This window comes from Mytilus galloprovincialis, chromosome 2, assembly GCF_965363235.1.
Source record: "Mytilus galloprovincialis chromosome 2, xbMytGall1.hap1.1, whole genome shotgun sequence".
NCBI lineage: Eukaryota > Metazoa > Mollusca > Bivalvia > Mytilida > Mytilidae > Mytilus > Mytilus galloprovincialis.
Window position 1 is genome coordinate 44599370 of NC_134839.1, and position 10471 is coordinate 44609840.

The following is a 10471-nucleotide window of genomic DNA, read 5'->3' on the forward strand; positions in this document are numbered from 1 at the left end:
ATTGTAAGGTGCACATATCTGTCCGGCAGGGTTTATCCAGGGATTTGTATGGTGTATGGAATGATTGTAAGGTGCACATATCTGTCTGGCAGGGTTTATCCAGGGATTTGTATGGTGTATGGAATGATTGTAAGGTGCACATATCTGTCTGCCAGGGTTTATCCAGGGATTTGTATGGTGTATAGAATGATTGTAAGGTGCACATATCTGTCTGGCAGGGTTTTTCCTGGGATTTGTATGGTGTATGGAATGATTGTAAGGTGCACATATCTGTCTGGCAGGGTTTATCCAGGGATTTGTATGGTGTATGAAATGATTGTAAGGTGCACATATCTGTCTGGCAGGGTTTATCCAGGGATTTGTATGGTGTATGGAATGATTGTAAGGTGCACATATCTGTCTGGCAGGGTTTATCCAGGGATTTGTATGGTGTATGGAATGATTGTAAGTGCACATATCTGTCTGGCAGGGTTTATCCAGGGATTTGTATGGTGTATGGAATGATTGTAAGGTGCACATATCTGTCCGGCAGGGTTTATCCAGGGATTTGTATGGTGTATGGAATGATTGTAAGGTGCACATATCTGTCTGCCAGGGTTTATCCAGGGATTTGTATGGTGCATGGAATGATTGTAAGGTGCACATATCTGTCCGGCAGGGTTTATCCAGGGATTTGTATGGTGTATGGAATGATTGTAAGGTGCACATATCTGTCTGGCAGGGTTTATCCAGGGATTTGTATGGTGTATGGAATGATTGTAAGGTGCACATATCTGTCTGGCAGGGTTTATCCAGGGATTTGTATCAGGTGTATGGAATGATTGTAAGGTGCACATATCTGTCTGGCAGGGTTTATCCAGGGATTTGTATGGTGCATGGAATGCTTGTAAGGTGCACATATCTGTCCGGCAGGGTTTATCCAGGGATTTGTATAGAAAGATCTTAATATACAAATCCATGGTTTATCTGACCTTGGAAAATTTAGCAAAACTTTTGATCATTTTTTTGCTTCTTTACTACTGTTGTGCTCATGGTAATGAAAGCAAATTGGTTGATTCATCTTAATACAAATTGAATGCCCTAAACAAGTGTATATTTGAAAATATAAATGTTCATGTACTTTTGAGTGAAAAAGATAAAGATTTATATAAAATGCATAGGTGAGGTAGTTCAGGCTCTTAAAACCTTATTGTCTTATAGTTTCATAATGTAGTGAATCGTTTAAGATCAAATTACTTTTTGTAAAGAAGATGGTTGCAATAATTAATGTATTGATATAAATTAAAGAGAAACTGAATTTGCATTATTTACTTTTGAAGGTACATGTATTCCAATATTAAATGTTTATTGAATTTGTTTGAATTGAAATTTTCTGATTAGCTAATTGTTTAGTAATTAGCTATATATGAAAAATAAATTTACTATTTGGTCTATTTGTGTAATGTATTGTTAGGTGAATTTTAAGATGGATTACAAGTAACATATTGATCGCCTATCCATTAAATACCTTGATCACATGACTTTGCACAGGTAAACATTAGGAGAATGGACCATAAGTCTCATTGTACTGTATAAACATCTGAAAACCAAAGTGTGGGTTATGGTTTTGGCCTGGTCTCATTTTGTAAAAATAGTGGATATTAAGGCATGGTCATCCTGTGTAATGTTGAACTAGATTGATTTTAAATTGATCCATCCATGGCCTTGTAACATGGATATCTTTCTACATTTTGTTTAAAAGGTAGGTTTTTAAACTGGAAGTTTAGGGGAAATCTGGAAACTGCATTTGCAATCAGCTGTTAAGGATTTTTATCTTTATATGTAGGGTCATGATACCATTGCTTGATTGAATTTATGTTTAGTTGTATAAAGATTGATTATGTTTTGATAAAAAGAAAAGCACACAGTGTGTAGAGGATCAATACCTACATTTATAATATCTAAAGTGATTAAAATTCTTTAAACATGATTACACGGAAATGGATTTAAATCATTAAGAAAACTAACATCTAGAAGTGGAATAAAGTCAAGTGGTATGTATGTTTTTGTGTATTTCAAATTTCCAAAGGTAAAAATGTGAATAATTGTGGCGTGCTGTACATGTAGGTTGTGAGTTATGTAATGTAATGCCTTAAAGGTGTTGTTTGATTTAAAGATACAAATAAGCATGCACTGATGCAGGATGTGTAATAAAGTCCTTTATAAACATAAAAGTACAAAAACTTTATATTTTGAGATTTTTATTCTGTGTAAACTTCATTATCATAATACATGTAATATGTAACTAAGTTTTGACACAGACATAATACAATTGTATTATATGTCTCTGGTTTGGTGAATTTTCATCCTCAATTATAATTTTGTTAAAATTAGAAAAAAATTATGCTAAAGTTTTGCATTTTAATTGATTCCAGTTAATGATTTTAGACATTTATAGATCTGAATATTTCCTAAACCAGGATTATAAAAAAGGGAATAGGGGAGAGGGGTTCACAATAAAGCCAGATGTTTGGAATAGAATGCTGTACATAAAGGGACTCAACTGATTACAATAAAATTGAGAATGGATACTCTCTTTACAAAGGTTTTGCACTTTTGTAAACAGAAAAGGGGATACTTTTTATGTTGTTTTTAACTCTCTAAACATTGAACTTTGAGTATACCAACCAACCAAGCTCTGGTTATTATGCATATTGAAAATAAGAGAAAACACCAAAAAAAAGTTCTTTGATTTAACCTGAATTTTGAACAGTGTGCTTTTGTTTTCTCTCTTGATGTTACTGGAGACAATCTTGTTCTTGTTTCTTAACTGATAACACAATCTCAATGCATTTTATCAAAAAAGAGGGAGTTGGTGGGAAATCTGTAAAAATCCAAAAATGACTCCTGATTAAAAGTTATGAAAGCAGGTGCACAACTCCAAACATTGTTTTTTTTTTTTTAATTTTGTACTGGACATGTGCTATACTATATAATTGAGTTTATGATACCTGTATCTGTCTGTCTGTTTAGACATTAATTATCTATTAGTGTACTTCCAAAACAGATTAGACTTGAAATGGAATATTAGGGTTCATTAATTTGCTTGAATAAATTGATTTAAGTAAGAAGTTAAAGTTTCAAATTGTTTCTATTTTGAAAGCCTGATTAGAGCTTGTTGTATGTGTAATGAATAAATTGAGATGATCTTAAATATGATAGCCAATATAATAAAGGCATTTTATAGATGTGTGTGGTTTCATTAGTTCTCAAACTGGTTTTATTTCAGGATTATCTTTAAAAATTGTTGAGGTAATTTGAATGATGCCAAACAATACATTCATCATGTTTACCTCTTTTAAAATAGTAGACTAGTATATCATTTTAATACATGCATATGATTTGGAAAATTAATCATTGTCCAATTTCTTAAACTACTATATATCCTATTTAACTTCAGGACTCCTGTTGTTTTACGAAGTTACTTTTATTCTAATAAAGACTGTTATAATTTTGGAAGTCCACACATTTTTTTTTATTAGAGTGCTTTAAAACATTTCTTCATTTGTAAATTTGCAAGACATGATTTTAAGTGTAATAGGAAATATCAAATTAACTTTTATCTAAAGAAGTAAATAGAGGTTTCATCTGGACAGCTATGAATATAGAGGTAAAGCAATTAAACTGAAAGTAATATTTTTTATATAAAGTGGAGGAAAATGATATATTATATTTTTATTTGCGGATCTTAGTACTTTTTAAAAGTACTGTATTAGTTGATTTGACAATTCTTATTATGTCCTATATAGGCACATAATTGCCAGAAAGAGTTGTGGTTAAATTTAGATTAATTGTGGTCATTCTTCTAAATAATTATTTGCATTATATGCTTTAATCCTAGACTTACCAGTCATGTCTTTGCATACAGCTATAAGTTATTCATGACAAGTGTAACATTGATTGTTTAGATTATCATTTGAAAGAATATCTTTTGTATCTGCACAGAGCATTATACATCAGCCAAAATTGACTATCAAAATTTCTTTCTGTCACATAAATCTTATGTTCATTATAGGACCAATAATAATAAATAGGATAGTTCTTTTTTATGCCCAGTGTAATGTGTTTTGGGGAACTGAGGTTCAAAGAAATACTGGGCATCTCTTACAGTCTGTACCTCGAACCCATAAGGTCTTGTTATCCTCCCACAAGTAACTATCTGTGAAATTTATATCATAGGTATATATCAGCAAAGTTTTGGACAATTTTGAAAATCAGTTCCAAACAAATATGTTTTTAAAAAGTGCTGTAACTTGCAAATAGGAATTATATGGAAAATTTGCACTGTATTAGCACTCTTGAGCTTACATTTCTTGCAGGATTGATTTGAAATATCTTTTGAAGGTTTATATATCTATGTAGGGGATGATTTTGAAAAAAAAAAATTGCATGAGGAAAGTCCCATAGAAATGTATGCACTTAGTTTATTAAGTTAAAACACTCTCAAGTGTACAATTCAATGTATGAAATTTAGATCAAAGGTTTATATCAGCAACATCCTTCACAAGATCCAATACAACACTGATATTTTTTTAACAGGAGTTATGTTCATAGAAATGTAAATTCTATATAAAACTGGTAAGCACTCTCAATTGTACTTGCCAGATATTCATGAAATGTATTTTTAAGGTTTATATCAGTAATGTTTCTAACATAAGTACAAAAATCCGTAATATTTTTTTATAGAAAATATTGCCCATGAGCAGATGAGACCAAGTTAATAACTTCACATTTTGCAAATTGTGAAAGTACAGACATAATTGAAATAACAGTGTAATTTTTTTAGTAAAAATTTTGTTGAAAAAGCAGGTTGGATATTTACTATTAGCATTTATTTATCTTATTTTTTTGTTATTGTGCCATATGGATTATGATGCCATTCAAAAATATATTCTGAATGTTTAAAAAGGGGATTTTTTTTTGGTGATAATTTTGGTTCAAAAATTGCTTAAAAAAGTGCCTGGACACTCTTCTGAATTAATTTGATTTTCTTATAGATTGGATTTGAGTAGGCATTCATATTTTCCTGCAAAACTTTCTTGATATATATAATATTCTTCCGCATTAACACAAATTTGTGCATAGATACTAATGATTTTTTTTATATATATATTTCTAACCTGAAACAGCAGTGCAACATTACAACATAGACAGAGACACTATAAAATATCAATAAAATGGCTTTACTCAATCAAAAAGACATATTTACTAAAATAAGTCCAATAATATGACTTACTGTAAAGCATAAATCATGTATCAAAATCTAAACAAACATGATAACAGAAAACATTTTTTTCCCTTAAAGTTTATTTTCTTTCCTCTGGTCTATTGATTGCTTAAAATGTAGGTGGTATTGGTAATTCAAAATTTTTGGTGAATTTTTATCACCTCAGGAAATACTGTAGAACAAAGAAATTGAATTTCAGAAATCTATATTTAATTATTCCTCTCTATAAAGAAATGAGGGTACCTGGATATGGGGAGAGAGCAAAGCTCGAATCCCCAAGGGATTTACTGACCCCATATATATTGTATAAGGTCACTAGCACACCGTGTAACAAGTTTATCTTACTGACCATCTTCACATGTGGTATTTTGACTAGTGGCCTATCAAAGTGATCTAGTCTTCAATACTTGGTTTTAAGATCCTACTTCCATTTGTCTATACAGAAAACAAATAACAACTTTTTATCATTAAATTTGTTTTATGAATTTATTTCAATCGTAAATTACATTTATCAATTTCTTAGTCTGTTGAATCCTTTTAGATTTCTTTTTTTTTTTGGTTTGAAAGGGAAGTAACTCCGTTATGCCACCAATAACAACTTGTAAGCTTAAACTATGTTTTATGAAATTATTTGAACCTTTCATCATCAATTTCTTCGTCTGTTGAATCCTTTCAGATTTTCCTTCAACACCGTGTTGTTTTTATTCAGAGATAATATTTTTTAACCTGTCCGTCAGTGAATCAGTTTGTCCTTCAGTCATTCGATAAAAGTCAAACTATATTGAATTGCATTCTTTCTTTAATATATAATCCTATATTATGAGAGGAAGAATCCAATTTGATTTTAATATCAAATTAACCTAACATAGCCTGAAATTTGTGCAAAAAAGAGATTTCTTGATGTAAAGGGATTCCAACCTTAGGGAAATACATCGTCACACTTAATGGGAGGAGAATATATATTTATTTTGATGTAACCTTTCTAAGGTCAAGGTCATGGTTACTAAAATACACCCAATTTGTTTTAAAAGTCTTTTTACAGATTTAAATTGAAATACTACCAATATAGAATTATAATTTTTCTGGTCTATTTACATGATACAAAGTCTTATTTATTAAGAGTAAGATTTTGAAGGTCACTATGTCTATGGTCAAGGCCATATTTAATTTTTTTTAACATCAAAATATGTGTAGAAAAGAGGTTTCCACATGCTTTAAATCAGTTACTAAACATGGGATAACAAACTTGCTAAGTTTTATGGTCACCTCTCTTTATTCATATTGATGAGAAGAAATTCACATCGATCTTCTTGTTACTATGTCTGTACTGTTGAAAATAAACTTACTAATAACTTATTTGATGAGATGTATAAGATGTCTTAAATCATGATGACATTTTGCATATGGGGACAAGGGGTATGTGAGCTTTTTCATTAAGGTTTTATATATATTGCTCAAGTTGTAGGAATAAAATATGTTTTCAGAGATCTTTAAGCTTAAGCTATTTTTCTTTTAGAACCCTGGCCGTTTTTTATTTTGGGATCTATCACTGGTAATTACTACCTAAGTGTATTGGTTTATTATCTAAATATGATATTGTAAATTATACATTTATTGGAGAGATAAATATCAATGATTCCTGTCAGCGTTAAAACAATGTCAGTTTATCTTGTTCCGTCTTCAATATATTTCTCTGTGTATGTAAATACACTTTTATTAAATAAGATCAGGTCAAGACATTGTGTAGATTTTTCACAAATCTGTATTTGAGAAGTTTATGCCAGGGTTGTTAACATTAGAAGTAGAGCAAATTAGTTTATGTGCAGTGCTCTTGTTTGTCATTTTACCTTTAGAATGTCAGCATTTTTTAGATATCTTCTTTTGTGCCACTTCTTTTCTAAGCTCTATAGATACAAACTTAGAAATGATTTTTTTTAGATTTAAATTCTAATCTTCATCTGAAGATATGAATTTTACCTTTCAGCAATTGCCTCCAAGGAACAGGGTAACATACTTTTACATTTTGCACAGCCAAAGGGATGCCCCTCTTTGGCAAGGGTTTTTACTGCTGGTGGGAAAAGACCTAAATTCCACTCAAACTGGTGCTAGGAACCGTCTTAAAATTGCAGTGAAATGAGAGGGTATTTTTTTTTTGGGGGGGGGGGGGGGGTTTGGGGGGGGTCTTTGTATAAAATGCCTCACTGTGACCTTGAGAAATTAAAAAAAAAACAAGGTTCTTTTGCTGTTTGTAGTGTTTGCTGTGCATGTTCTGATTTTGTGTCATGGATGAATACCCCATATCATTTCTTTTCTATTTTAAAATTTCCATATTTCTACTCTCCAGTCAACCTTGGATATGTGACAGTTGTTGAAAGAGGAAAATGAGTATGCATCAATGAAAGGGCACATTTGGGATTATTTTTTTAATGGAAACTATTTGACATTCATAAAGAGGACATATATTGGCACTCTTTAACAAAAAGACATGTTTTGCAGTTCAATAGTATCATATGGTCATGTTTGGAGTAAAAGGGAAATGCTAAAAGTGTGTTTTTTAATTTATCTACTCTTCTTTTCTTTTCATTTTTGTCGAGCCTTCGACTTAGTCGAAAAAGCGAGACTAAGCGATCCTACATTCCGTCGGTGGCGGCGGCGGCGTCAGTGTCCACAAATATTCGCTCTGTGGTTAAAGTTTTTGAAATTTTAATAACTTTCTTAAACTATACTGAATTTCTACCAAACTTGGACAGAAGCTTGTTTATGATCATAAGAAAGTATCCAGAAGTAAATTTTGTAAAAATAAAATTCCATTTTTTCCGTATTTTACTTATAAATGGACTTAGTTTTTCTGCGAGGAAACATTACATTCACTCTGTGGTTAAAGTTTTTAAAATTTTAAAAACTTTCATAAACTATCCTTGATTTGTACCAAACTTGGACAGAAGCTTGTTTATGATCATAAGATAGTATCAAGAAGAAAATTTTGTAAAAATAAATTTCCACTATTCTGTATTTTACTTATATTGAAGTTATAAATGGACTTAGTTTTTTTGCCAGAAACAAAACATTCACTCTGTGGTTTAAGTTTTTAAAATTTTTATAATGTTCTTAAACTATCCTGGATTTCTACCAAACTTAGACAAAAGCTTGTTTCTGATCATAAGATATTATTCAGAAGTAAATTTTGTGAAAAAAAAAATCACTTTTTCCGTATTTTACTTATAAATGGACTTAGTTTTTCTTCCAGTTAACATTACATACAGTCTGCAGTTAAAGTTTATAAAACATTTATTAGATTCATAAACTATCCTGGATTGTTTTACCAAACTTGGAAGCTTCTTTCAATCAAAAGACAGTATCAAGAGGGAAATTTTTATTGATGTTTTTCCTCGTTTTTGTTGAGTCTGCGATTAACAGCAAGAGTAGGCAAGACACTGGGTTCCGTGGAACCCTTACAAATTTTTTAATCTTAACCCCAATGCAATGTCAAAGTTCATGTTTTCAAGGTAATTTTAAATCTTTTAAAAAAAAGTTCTCAATACCTAATAATGGTTGCCACACATATATAACTTTGACTAAGTCAGTGAGACAATGCAATTCAAACCTTTATATTGAAAATTTAAAACTGTGACAGTTGAGTAATTGCAAGATTACTTTAATTATAGTTTAAGTTGTCATCATTTATATTGGTATATATTATCAGGAATATACACCTGAAAAATGTTTTAGGCTTAAAATCCTTAACCTTGTCAGCATGCAAATAAAGATGTTTCATCACCTTTTAAAATTGAACAATAAAAGTTGATGTTATCATTGTATAAATAGATTTAAACTTAGACACAAAGAATGTTTGGTTTAATCCTTAGATTGATTTTTGATATGGACTTTGATATAGGTGTAAATATAAGGTGTCTGTCTAGAAAGGGATTTAGCTTTGGGAATTTTAAATTACCATTAGGGGACTTGTCTAATTTATACTGTGGAGGAAGTATTTTAGTGTAGATTCAATATTCAGATTCAATATTTTATTAAAGTCTCACTACTTGCAATACATAGATATACAGTACATACAGAGTATATACACAATATAAAACAGACAATACACAGATATAATAAAATACAAGTACCATTCTATTAAGAATTATGAGAGACTGTAAAACAATGTCTATATAAAACTAGTTAAAATACATACGATTATTAAAATAATTTCATTTTAAGAATATAAAAAGGTATTTCTACTTAAATATCATAGCAGGTTTTGGCAACCATATCATAACAATTAATGTTTTTAAATAAATAAACAAATTTATCATAATCAAACAAATCAATAAAATCTACATTATATTTCATGTGTATGTCTGTCTGTGTTTCTGCCTCTAATTCTGTGATTCTGTCTTTGATTCTGTCCTTTCATTAGTCTTATAAATTTGTTTAGATTAGAGCTTCTGAAATATGGTTTCATCACTCATCAATTTTCTGTTATCCTAATACTCATACATTTTTTTTATGGTCCTGCACGAAATTTTAGTCACATTTTTTCAGGAACTACAAATCAAGGTTTTCTAGTTTTTGGAAATATACTTCATTTGAGCATGCAGCTTACACAACATGATACATGTATAATAAAGAAGATGTGATATGAGACAACTCTCCACAAGAGACCAAAATGACACAGAAATTAACAACTATAGGTCACTGTAGGCCTTCAACAAATGTATTCTTAATAAAGATTATGATGTATGTTGACATCCATTGCTCATCAACAATCTGTTAATTGTTATAGGAGGTTCGCAACTATCGGCAGTCCAACTTGGTATTTATATAACTGTTCTTAATAAGACATTGAAAGTATAATATAACAGTTGAGTTGTCATCAAAATTTCTCATGTGCAAGACAGTTTGCAACACTTTTACACCAGTCCAACTAAAAGGACTTAATTCTAATGTTTTGGATGGTAATTTGATACAACAGCTTTACCTAAAGATTTCTTCAATGACTACCAGAAGAAAGTATACAAAATGAACCATTAGAGAGAGGAGAGTGTTAATGTAAAATTGAAACGTAACAATATAAGAAAACCAAAACAGATTTCTAGGTAAACATAACATCTTTACTACCCCTAAACCATTTAGCCAAATTTTCAGATTTATACCCCAGTAACATAATATGTAAAGATGTGTAGTGATTTCATAAGAATGTTTCAT

At 30.5% G+C, this 10471-nt stretch overlaps 1 protein-coding gene across 1 annotated transcript in view; it reads left to right on the forward strand.

Annotated features, from left to right (window-relative positions):
* Positions 1-1558: 1558 nt before the first annotated feature.
* Positions 1559-10471, forward strand: part of LOC143063654 (protein TANC2-like) — a 67378-nt gene continuing 58465 nt past the window's right edge. Inside the window, exon 1 of the mRNA XM_076235915.1 lies at positions 1559-1741. The gene's annotated coding sequence lies outside the window, so the exon portion shown is untranslated. The remainder of the gene's footprint in view (positions 1742-10471) is intronic.